This window comes from Mirounga angustirostris, unplaced genomic scaffold (genome assembly GCF_029215605.1).
Source record: "Mirounga angustirostris isolate CCGP_5_RB_7025 unplaced genomic scaffold, mMirAng1.0.hap1 SCAF_1, whole genome shotgun sequence".
Classification (NCBI taxonomy): domain Eukaryota; kingdom Metazoa; phylum Chordata; class Mammalia; order Carnivora; family Phocidae; genus Mirounga; species Mirounga angustirostris.
The window spans coordinates 213,664,958-213,674,974 of NW_026991709.1; the positions used below are offsets into that span (position 1 = coordinate 213,664,958).

Consider the following 10,017-nt stretch of genomic DNA (forward strand, 5'->3'; position numbering starts at 1 on the left):
CAGGGGAGGTAGGGTTGTCAGCCCCTTGGCAAGATGAGAAGACTGAGGCCCAGACAGGCATGATGGGGGCCTCCAGCCTCGATTTAAATCCTGGCTCTCGCTCTCACAGCTGGATAGTCTAGACAAGTGGCTTCACCCCTTCGGATCTTGGATTCCCTATCTGTAAAATGGGTAGGATCTCAGAACAAGCCCTTATTATGAAGATCATATTATTTAATCCGTGGAAATGCTTCTAGCAGAGACTCGCACGTTCATTCATTTATTGGGACCTACTCGGAGCCCCAGGGACACAGAAGACATAAATTCCTGCCCTCTGGCTGGAATAGACAGATAACCAGGAAAATCCAGAATGTGTTGATAGAGAGCAAGGGATGGGGAGTGTTGGCTGCCTTTTTTTTTTTTTTTTAATTTGCTCATAGAAGCAACTCAATAAATGTTAGCAAATTTATTGAGGGCAGACCTGAGTTTGTACCCGTCTCAGACCCTAACTAGTGATTTGAGGCAAGTGAAGTCACTTGTCTGACCTCAGTTTCTGGGAAATTGTTCCCGAGAATTAGCAGGAAGCCTGCAAGGGCTCACAAGCTGTCAGCTGATGTTATTATTACTGATGTTGCTGGCAGATGAAGGGCGCCGTGGGGGGGGGGGTTCACAAACCCGGCACCCCCAAACCAGGGGTCTTCTCCGGAGAAGGGGCGCCCTGCCCAGCCACGGAAGGCCTGTGACCTCGGGGGTCTTCCTCCGGGCCTCGGAGCCCCTCCCCCCAATCCCGCCTGCGGGGCTGGGTCCCCCGAGGGTTTGCGGAGGGTCCAGGAGCCCCCGGTGGGGCAGGATGACGGGAAGGTCTCGGGGGTGCGCGATCGCGGCCGCGGAGCCGGTGGGCAGAAGGGCCGCTTCCCGAGCCCCCTCCCCGCCGCGGCCTCCCGCGCTTAACGACCGCGCCGCCGGCGACCTCGGCTAATTGATCCGCTAATGGGCCCCGCGCCGCGGCCGCGCCTAATGAGGCGGGAGGAGGGGGCGGAGGGGGCGGAGGGGGCGGAGGGGAGAGTGCAGGGGGCTGAAGAGAGGAGGGAGGAGAAGAGGAGGGGGCGGTGAGAGAGAATGCAGGGGGAGTGGGGAGAGGAGGGAGGGGGCTAGGAGGGGGGAGAGGGAGGAGGAAGACGAGAGAGGGGGTGAAGGGGTAGGGAGGAGGAGAGAATGGAGGGGTGGAGGAGGTTGGGCAGAAGCGGGGGGGAGAGGAGGAGGAGGAGAAAATGGAGGGAAGGGAGGGGAGGAGGTTAGGGGGAGAAGGAAGAGGAGGGGGGAAGGAGGTAAGAGGGGGACGGGAGGAGGGTGAGGATGGGGAGGAGGGAAGGTGGAGCGCGGGAGAAACACTAGGGAGGGGGAAGGGAGCTGAGAGGGAGGGGCGGAGAAACTCGAGGAGGGGGCCCAGGGAGGAGAGGGAGGAGGGCCATGCCCCTAGCTCTTTGGGCACAGGACTTGAGGAGCGGGGGAGCAGCGGGGATGGGATGAACCCACCCATTTCTGACTACCTCACCCCCCCTCAGACACCATCCCTTCAGGGGGTCCCTGCTCCTTCTCCAAAGCTCCTCCCCTTCTCCCACCACTCTCCTTTTGAGAAGAGAAGAGTCTTTTTAGCAGGGGGATCTGTATGCATCAGGGGTGTGAGCACACACACACACACACACACACACACACACACACCCCGCCCGGCCACTCTGTGCCTCCATTTCCTGTCCATACAATGGTCCTAATGTCCTCAGTGTTGGAGAATCCCACAGGCCCCAGTGGTCTGAGCCGGACCCAGCCCCTGTCCCCATACACCCCTCTGTACCTCCACTGACTCCTGGGTCTGAGAGCACCCCAGCCCCAGAGAGCTAGCCCTCTCCCTCCTCCTTCTGGTTTGAGCTGGAACTCCCCGCATGATGCATGAAATGGCCACAGTCCAGGCTGGCCAGGTACACCTGCTGCCTTCCTCCTTCCTGAGTCCTCTGGGTGTTGGCAGCTTGGACACAGTCTTGGGGGAGAAGCAGAAAGAAGCCCGGCCGATGGTGGAGTCGGGGACCTGTAAATGACGTCACTCTGCCCATTTTGCAGACCGCAAAACTGCAGCAAATTGTCAAGGCCACAAAACAAGGCAGCGCCATGCCATGGCAGGTCACCTGGCCACAGCTAAAGGAGCTCTTGGCCCCACTAGGAGCAACCAGAAATAATCAGGAAGGCCAAGCGAGTCATAAGGATAATAGAAATCATAAACAGCTACGATCTGAACTTCCGTTACGGTCCCAACCTTGGCTAAAGGTTTGGACTAGTCTCTGTTAATTCCTTCTTCTTCTTCTTCTTTTTTTTTGACATTTATTTATTTATTGTTATTCATCTCTGCACCGAACGTGGGGCTCACACCTACCAGCCCAGGGATCAAGAGTCACATGCTTTTCCGACTGAGCCAGCCAGGCGCCCCATCTCTCAGGTACTTCATGAAAAGACCTGGAAAGGAAGGACCAATTTGCAAATAAAGAAACTGAGGCTCGAGACAGGTAGTGACTTGCCCAAGAGTACACAGCCAGGAACCTGGATCCTGATGTAGGAAGGCCCAAACGACAGGGTCCAGGATCTTAGAGCCATTTTGTTGAAGAGAAAGAGAAAGCTTCTGGAGCCAGTGCTGGAGGGGAGGGCTTCGAGAGGATGGGGGTGCAGGCAGGTCAGGGTACAGCGGGGGGGGGGGGGGCGCTGGGCTGAGGAGGGTGTGAGAGGTAGGGATGCTCCTTGAGGCACTGCCCCCCTCCCTTGTGGAGGCCTTCAGCCTAACCATTCTTGGCCTCTTTTCCGTGCCTGGGGGTGACCAAGCCTGGGAGCACCTCAGGGCCTTTCCCTCTGCCTGGAAGACACTGTCCCCAGAGCCATCACCCGCTGCCATCACCACCACCAACACCCCCTCTCCTGCTTGCTTTATCGTCACAGCATCAATCACTGCACACAACTTAAGTCAACAGATATTCCCTTGTTCTCCCTTTCCCCCCCAACTCTGAGTTCCGTGACAAAAGGGATTTGGTCCGATTTGGTCATTACTGAAATCTCGGGGCTTAGCATTGCGCCTGGCACGCAGTAGGTGTTCAGTGAAGATTTAGGGAGCAAGAGAGAAAATGGCAGAGAAGCCAGCCGCCTCCTCCGGGGCCTGCCTGCCAGCCTGGGAGCCATGGCAGGTGTTTGAGCAGAGGAGGGGCACACCCAGGGACACGGAGGGCCCAGGCTGGAGGGAAGACAGAGGCAGGGGCTCCGGAGGAGGCTGTGTCCTCTACAGATGCTTTCTGACATTAGGAGCTGCAGGAAGGAACCCATGCACCCAAAACACCCTGCCCGCCAGGGACCCCCCCCCCCCCCAGGGTCCCTCCCACTACCTTTGCCCTTCGCTCTGTCTCTGCCCTTGGCTCTGGGTGTCCCAGAGTCTCTGTCTCCCGTCTCTCTCTCCCCCGCCCCGCCCCCCACCGTCCTTCGAGGTCTTTCTAGAGCTCTCTCTCCTCCCTCTCTATCTCTCCCTCCTACTCTCCCCGTGTGCCCCCCGCTCTGTGTCCCCTCCCCGCCATCCCCGCCTCGCAGCCGCCCCCGCCCTCAATGCCCCCCCCCCCCCACCTCTCCGCACAGGCCTGTTCCACCTACCCCAGCCCCTGGGCCACGTTGCTGGGCGCCGGCCAGGCCTGCAAGCCCGCCCCTGCCCCCCGCCCTTGACCCTCCGTCCCCCCACCCCTTCTCCCCCGCCCCTCCGCCCCTTCCTTCTCCTCCCCCTTCACCCGTCCCCTCCCGCCCACCCTCCGCCTCCTCCCCCGCCTCCCCCTGTCCCCAGTGTTGCCTCCTCCCCGCACCCCACTCTCTCCTCCTCCCCTCCCCTCCCCTCCCCTCCCCTCCCCTCCCCGCCTCCTGATCCCGGCCCCAGGGAGGGGCGGGGCCCGCGCTCCCTGTGCCCTGCTGGGCCTGACCGGGCCTGTTGGGTAACGCGCTGACCCGGCCCGCGTGGTTAATGGTGGGTTTCCCGGCCTCGGCGGCGGGCAGCCGGGCACTAGGTCTGGCCGACCTGGGCGGCGGGGAGGGGGGTGGCCCTGGGGCCCCTGAACAGCACGGCTGTGAGCCTTATCCCAAGCGCTGGTGCTGTGTGACCTTGGGCAGGTTCCTGGGCGTCTCTAGGCTGGGCTGCCTCCGCTCCACCGGCTCCCAAGCCAGACCGACTGGGCACGGGCATTTACTGGATGCCCGCTGTGTACGGGGCTCTGTGGTGGGTGCCCAGGGACCCAAGATGGAGCTCCTCTTGACCCTCATGGAGCCCACAGTGTCTAGGGAAGACAGATAACAAATAAACCAGCAAATAAGATAATTCAGACAACAGTCAAATGCTACAAAGAAAAATCCAACAGGGGCAGGAGACAGAGAATGACAGGAGGCCTCTCTCCGTGGAGGTGACATCTGAGCTGAGACCTGGATGACAGGAGCCTGCTGGGAAGACAGGTAGGGGGAGGAAGGGTGGGAGACTTCAGGCAGAGAGAAGGGTGAGGGCAAGAGCCCAGAAGCAGCTGCCAGGCTTGCATCCCCTACTTTGTAGGCCTGTTGTGAGCATCAGACACCAGGTCAAGGGAATAATCCAGGCGGCCCAGCAATCATGGCTGCGGGAGGTAGGGTTGTCAGCCCCTTGACAAGATGAGAAGACTGAGGCCCAGACAGGAATGAAAGGTCTCACAGCAAACCAGAGGCCGGAAAAAGAAGATCCAAAATGCCCACTCAGTCTGTTCCACACACATCTGTGCGATGCCTACTGGGGACTGGGGCGAATCTGGGGTCCAGGGAGGAACCCCCCAAGAGCAGGGATGGAGGCAGCGCTCACCAGGAGGTGGGGTTCACCAGGATGCTGGCAAGGTGCGAGGTGGGGGCCGTGGAGAGGGTGAGGCCGGGACTTGGGATGGAGTGGGTGTGGGGGGGGTGGGGTCTGGGATAGGGGGAATGACCTGGAGCTCCCAAAATACAGGTTGCCTTTTTGTACTGGCTCCCGCCCGTTTCCCCTTGCGCACGCGCACACGGTTATAACAGGCAAGGCCAGTTCACCTGTCCAGCCGTTTGATCCTATGACCACAGGATGAAGTTTCTATCATTCCCCTTGTTTACAGAATCACGGTGTGACACAGCCGCCAGGTCGGATTTGAACCCAGGCCTCCAAGGAAAGTGTGACGTCAGGTGGCCATGGATCCCTGCAAGCTAGGTTATAAATGGAGCCCCTCCCTAGGCTTGCCTCTTTATCCTCCCAACCAATATATGGAGCAGGCACTGAAATAATCAGTAAGTGTTCAGAGAGGGATGAGGCTTTACTGAAGGAAATAAAATGAGGGGGGCTGACCAAGTAGGAAGGTTGAGGGCTGCTGTAAGGCTAGCCAGACCAGGCCTCACTAGGATGTGATGTTCGGGCCAAGACTGGAAGAGGGAGAAGAGTCGGCCATGGGCCAGGCAAAGGAAATAGCCCATACTAAAGTCCTGGGGCAGGACCTTGCCTGGTCTCTTAGCGGAACAATCAAGAGGCGTGAGAGGCTGGAGGGAAGTGGGCGAGGGGGAAAGAGGGAGGAGATGAGGACAGGGAGGGGACGGTAGTAGACAGAGGGAGAAGTTTGGATTTTATTCTGAGGGTGATGGGGGGCTCTGGAAGATTCTTGAGCAGAGGAAGGATGGGATCTGATCATCTATATATATATATATGTATAGTTTATTTTAAAGTAAATCTCTATGCCCAACATGGGGCCTGAACTCAGGACCCCGAGATTAAGAAGAGTCACACGCTCTACTGACTGAGCCATTTCAATGAGTGATCAAAGATGGGGGAGGAAGGGAGAGTGCATGCAGAGTCCCCCTGTGAAGTGTGAAGCCAGGGTGGGAGAGAGGGCCTTTGGGCCATCAGTGGCTACACCCCCCCCAGAGCATTTTCTAGGAGTTATTTTAAATACTTGATCAGCCTTCATTTATTGGAAGATTCTGTCATCGACCCCAGCTTCCAGATGAGGAAACCTGCGGGGCCATCGTGGACTCACTGTGGCCCCTTCTTTTCTCTCCTGACTCTCCCTCCCCCCACTTCACAGCCTGGGCATGGTCAGAGGTCCACCCAGCAAGGTGAGGAGTCAGAGCCCAGGACTCCTCAATCCCAGGGGAAGATTTAACATTGCCCCAGCTTTGCTCTGAGTCTCCTTTGGGTTAGGGTGGTATAAATGCACTGCTCAGATGAGGCAACTCCTATGCATTCTGCACAACCCCAGCGTCAACACCCCCATTTGACATCTAGGAAGCCTTCCCAACTTTCCAAGCAGCGGCCTCACTCCTGCTCTGTCTCTGCCACCCTGCGGACAGTCCTGGTCCCTCCTGCCCTGACTACAGGGGGCTGAGAGGGTTCTGCTTGGTCTCCCCTGCTTTTCCAAACTTGGGAACCCCTCCTTGAATCCCCAGCATGGCCTAGCCTGGCTGCTCACAGACGGGACAGCCGAGAGCATTGGTTTCGCGAACAAGTCTTGTCCAACCATCTCACTACACAGGTGAGTAAACTGAGGCCCAGAGAGAAGCCCGCAAGAGTCTTAAGGTCACGGTGGGGGGCGCTAGAACCCCGGGGAGGGCTCCCCATGTTCCCAGGTGGAAGAAAACGTGTGTGACTCTTCTGACGGGGGCTCGCCGCCAACCTTGGCAGGAACAGAGGCTCAGAGGTCACCCGAGAGCCCTGGCCGGCAGGAGGGGACAGGCCTGGCTGGTGGCCCAGCAGCTCGGCTGGGGGCGGGGGGGCAGTAGGCAGAGGTTGGCGAAGTCGGAAGCCAAAGGCTTGGCCTCCCCGAGGGAGCCGCTTTCCCGGCCCGGGTCGGATCAATGGGCTGTAATTATACCGCGCCGGGCCCGGAGCCGGCGGGGAGGGAGCGGGAGCGGGCGGGAGAGAGGCGGCGGGCGGGGGAGCGCTGGCCCGGAGAGGGACCCACGTTACTTTGATTGACAGCCGTGCCGGGCGCCGCGCGAGAGCTTCTGGGGATCGTAGTCTTTCCGAGAAGCCCGCTCCCCCTCCTCTCGCGTTTGCGTTCGGAGAAACTGAGGCACGGGAAAGAGCACCTCCCTCCCCTCCGCCTACACGTCGTTTTATCCCTCCCCCATCTGACCTGGGGGACAAAAACTGACGCGTGCTAGGGGCCTCCAGGCCCGGGTGAGAGTCTCAGCTCTTCCCGGGGATTCCCGGGGGTGGGAGGCGTCCAGCGTGATTTAAAGTCTACCTCGGTTTACCTATCTGTGAAATAGGGCGAAAGGCGGCTAGTCGGCCCGCCAGCTGGCCGAGCTTTTGCAAGGTAGTATGTGGGGCAAGGGACTCCTGCTTTTAAGGAGAGGCCCGCCAGGCTCAGGGGGTGGCTCGCTACTCCGGGTTTCCAGATACTAATCGAACTGGATCCCCCCCCCCCCACGCACCCCCTCAACAGGACTGAGTTCTGGCGGCCACGAGGCTCTCAGCGTCTCTCGGGGAGGGGGAGCCCCACTCTCCATACCCCAATGGCAGCCTTCTGATTGGCCTAGCCCATCCTAGTGCCTCCTGCCATTGGTTGCGGGTTTCTGGATCTCCATTGGCCAGCGCCCCTGTGATGTCACGGACCCATGTGGGAGCGCCGCGGGAGGATTGGCTGGCGCACCCAGCCAACCACCGCGGAGAAAGGAATTTCCACAGTAGCTGAGGCGGCGAGGCTGATTTAAGGTGGTCTGAGCAATCTGGGGTCCCAGCGCTGCTTCTCAGCTTTTTCCTTTAAAAAAAAAAAAAAAAATCCACATCATAAAAACCCAGCCAGGAACCGGGGCTGAGCCTTTCTGTACTGGGGGAGCTGAGAGATCAGAAGCTAAGCTCCTTCCCCCATTTTGCAGCTTCTTCCCGGATTCTGCAGGTGGGGAAACTGAGGCCTAGAGACGTGGGGCGTGAAGCCCTGGCCGGCAGAGTTGGCTGGGCGAAGCCTTCTGGGGGGGGGGGGGGTAATGAGAAGGTTGTGCTAGACTGCCCAGACTGTAACTCACCCCCCCCGCCCCGCCCCCTGCTCTGGCTGCATGTGGCATTTCAGCGGGGTATGGAGTCATAGGCTGCCTGAGGGTCTCATCTCACAGCCTGCTCTCAACTGAGTCTCCCCAAACTCTCAAAGCTGCTCCCAAAGCCGGTGCTCAGAGCAAACCGTCTTCTCCTTCCTGGCATATCTTACATACACCATCGTGTGTATGTGTGTGTGTGGGGGGGGGGGTCTTGTGGCTTCTCAGGCAATCCACAAATCTGTATCCGCCCCCCCCCCCCCCGCCCCCGTGGAATATGCCTGGTGGAAACATCTAAAGCCTGTTGGGTAAAGGTCCCCTCCTCCAGGAAGCCTCCTCTGGACTCACCAGGCAGAGTCTCTGTCCCCCTCCAGGTGCTCCCTCTGTCCTGCTGACTACCTGGGCCCTGGGCCTGGGAGCGAGTGCTTAATTCTGCCCCCCACTCCCCCATCCTGGGGCTGGGCCCTATCTAGGAGCCCAGCGTCTTCCAGCATGAGGATGGCTTATAGAATAAATACCTACCTGAAGAGCCTGTGCTCACTATGTGTAGAGATACCTTTTGGAGGAGATGCCTGCAGGAGATGCTTTGGGGCTGGGCCTTGAAGAAATGGATTTTCTCCAGGCAGAAAAGGAGCAGGAGGGAATTCCAGGAAGAGGTAACCACGCAAGCAAAAGCCCAGAAGTGGGAGAGGACACGGAGTAGGTGATAACAGTGACTGGTGCGGCTGGAGCAGAGAGAGTATGGGAATGGGTGGAAGGAGGTGAAGCCAGGCCAGGCCAGGTGGTGAGGGGGTCTGATGCTAGCCTGAGGATCTGGGGGTTTGTTCCCAGGGCCACAGGGAGCCATGGGAAGGTTCTAAGTGAGGGAGGGCCAGACTCACAAAAGGTGACAAGAGTAAAAGCTGTCCGGATGGGGGAGGTAGGTGGCTTGAGCTCAGAGGGGAGAGGATGAAGAGCTGACACAGTCTGGAGGGGGGGCGCTGAGGGGATAGGGAGCAGGATTGCTTGGCAGGTGAAGGGGAGAGAAGAGGCTAGGTTGATGCTCTGTCTTGGGGGAGAAGGATGGACTGTGGGGCCTGGCAGGGTGAGGAACAGGTCTGGGAGAAGGTGCTCCATCTAGCGACCTGGGGGACATCCAGGGGAGGCATGGCACTTCCTGGAAAGGTTTTGGAATTAGGACTTCACAGACACCACCCCCCCCCCCCCAACTTGGAATTCCTGGCATTGTAGACCGGTGGAACTCGGGTTTCTTAGAAGTTCCCAGCAGGAGTGTAGCCAGTGATTTCTGGCTTCAGCTGGATCAGCTGTTTCTTCTCCTCTCCTGCACTCACTGCCTATTCATTTATTGAGCATTTACTGTATACCAGGCTCTGCAAGAGACAGGATCTGTCCCCACACAGCCTAGTGAGTGAGACATATATCGAATATAACAACCCACAGAGGAACATGATCATGTCAAAACAAAAGGGAACAAACTGGTGGGACCTAGAAGGAGAGAGAACAGGATACAGTGTTTTGAGGAAGCTAGCGAGCACTGCTTAAACTGGTGGCCAGGAGGGGGCTTTCTTAGGAGGTGACATTTGAGCTGAGACTTGAAGGAAGCGAAGCAAGGGAACAGTATTCCAGACAGAGGGAACGGTAAATGCAAAAGCCCTGAGGCAGACCCCTATCTGGGCTGTTGGGAAAACAGTTAAGAGGCCAGGGTGTCTGAAGCAGAGGGGATGAGGGTGAAGATGAAGGCAGTTGGGATCAGGGAGGGAAGGGCAGGGAGGGAGGTTTGTGCAGGGCCTTGTGGGAAGAGGGAAGCGTTTGTATTTTATTTTGATGACCACGGGGAGCCACTGAATACTCCAGTACACACACATATCTTTGTCCTCAGGATCTCTCTTTCTCTCCCTGCCCTCCCATCCTTCAGGTCTCATCTCCTAGGTAAACCTCTACAACGAGGCCTCTCCCAGACACCCC

At 58.5% G+C, this 10,017-nt stretch overlaps 1 long non-coding RNA gene across 1 annotated transcript; it reads left to right on the forward strand.

The window, feature by feature from the left end:
- The first annotated feature begins 3,987 nt into the window (after window positions 1-3,987).
- On the forward strand, window positions 3,988-6,780 carry LOC123834273 (uncharacterized). The gene is made up of 3 exons (XR_006788427.2): window positions 3,988-4,015; window positions 5,148-5,316; window positions 6,466-6,780. It is a non-coding gene; the product is annotated as an uncharacterized LOC123834273 (long non-coding RNA).
- Window positions 6,781-10,017: the final 3,237 nt, after the last annotated feature.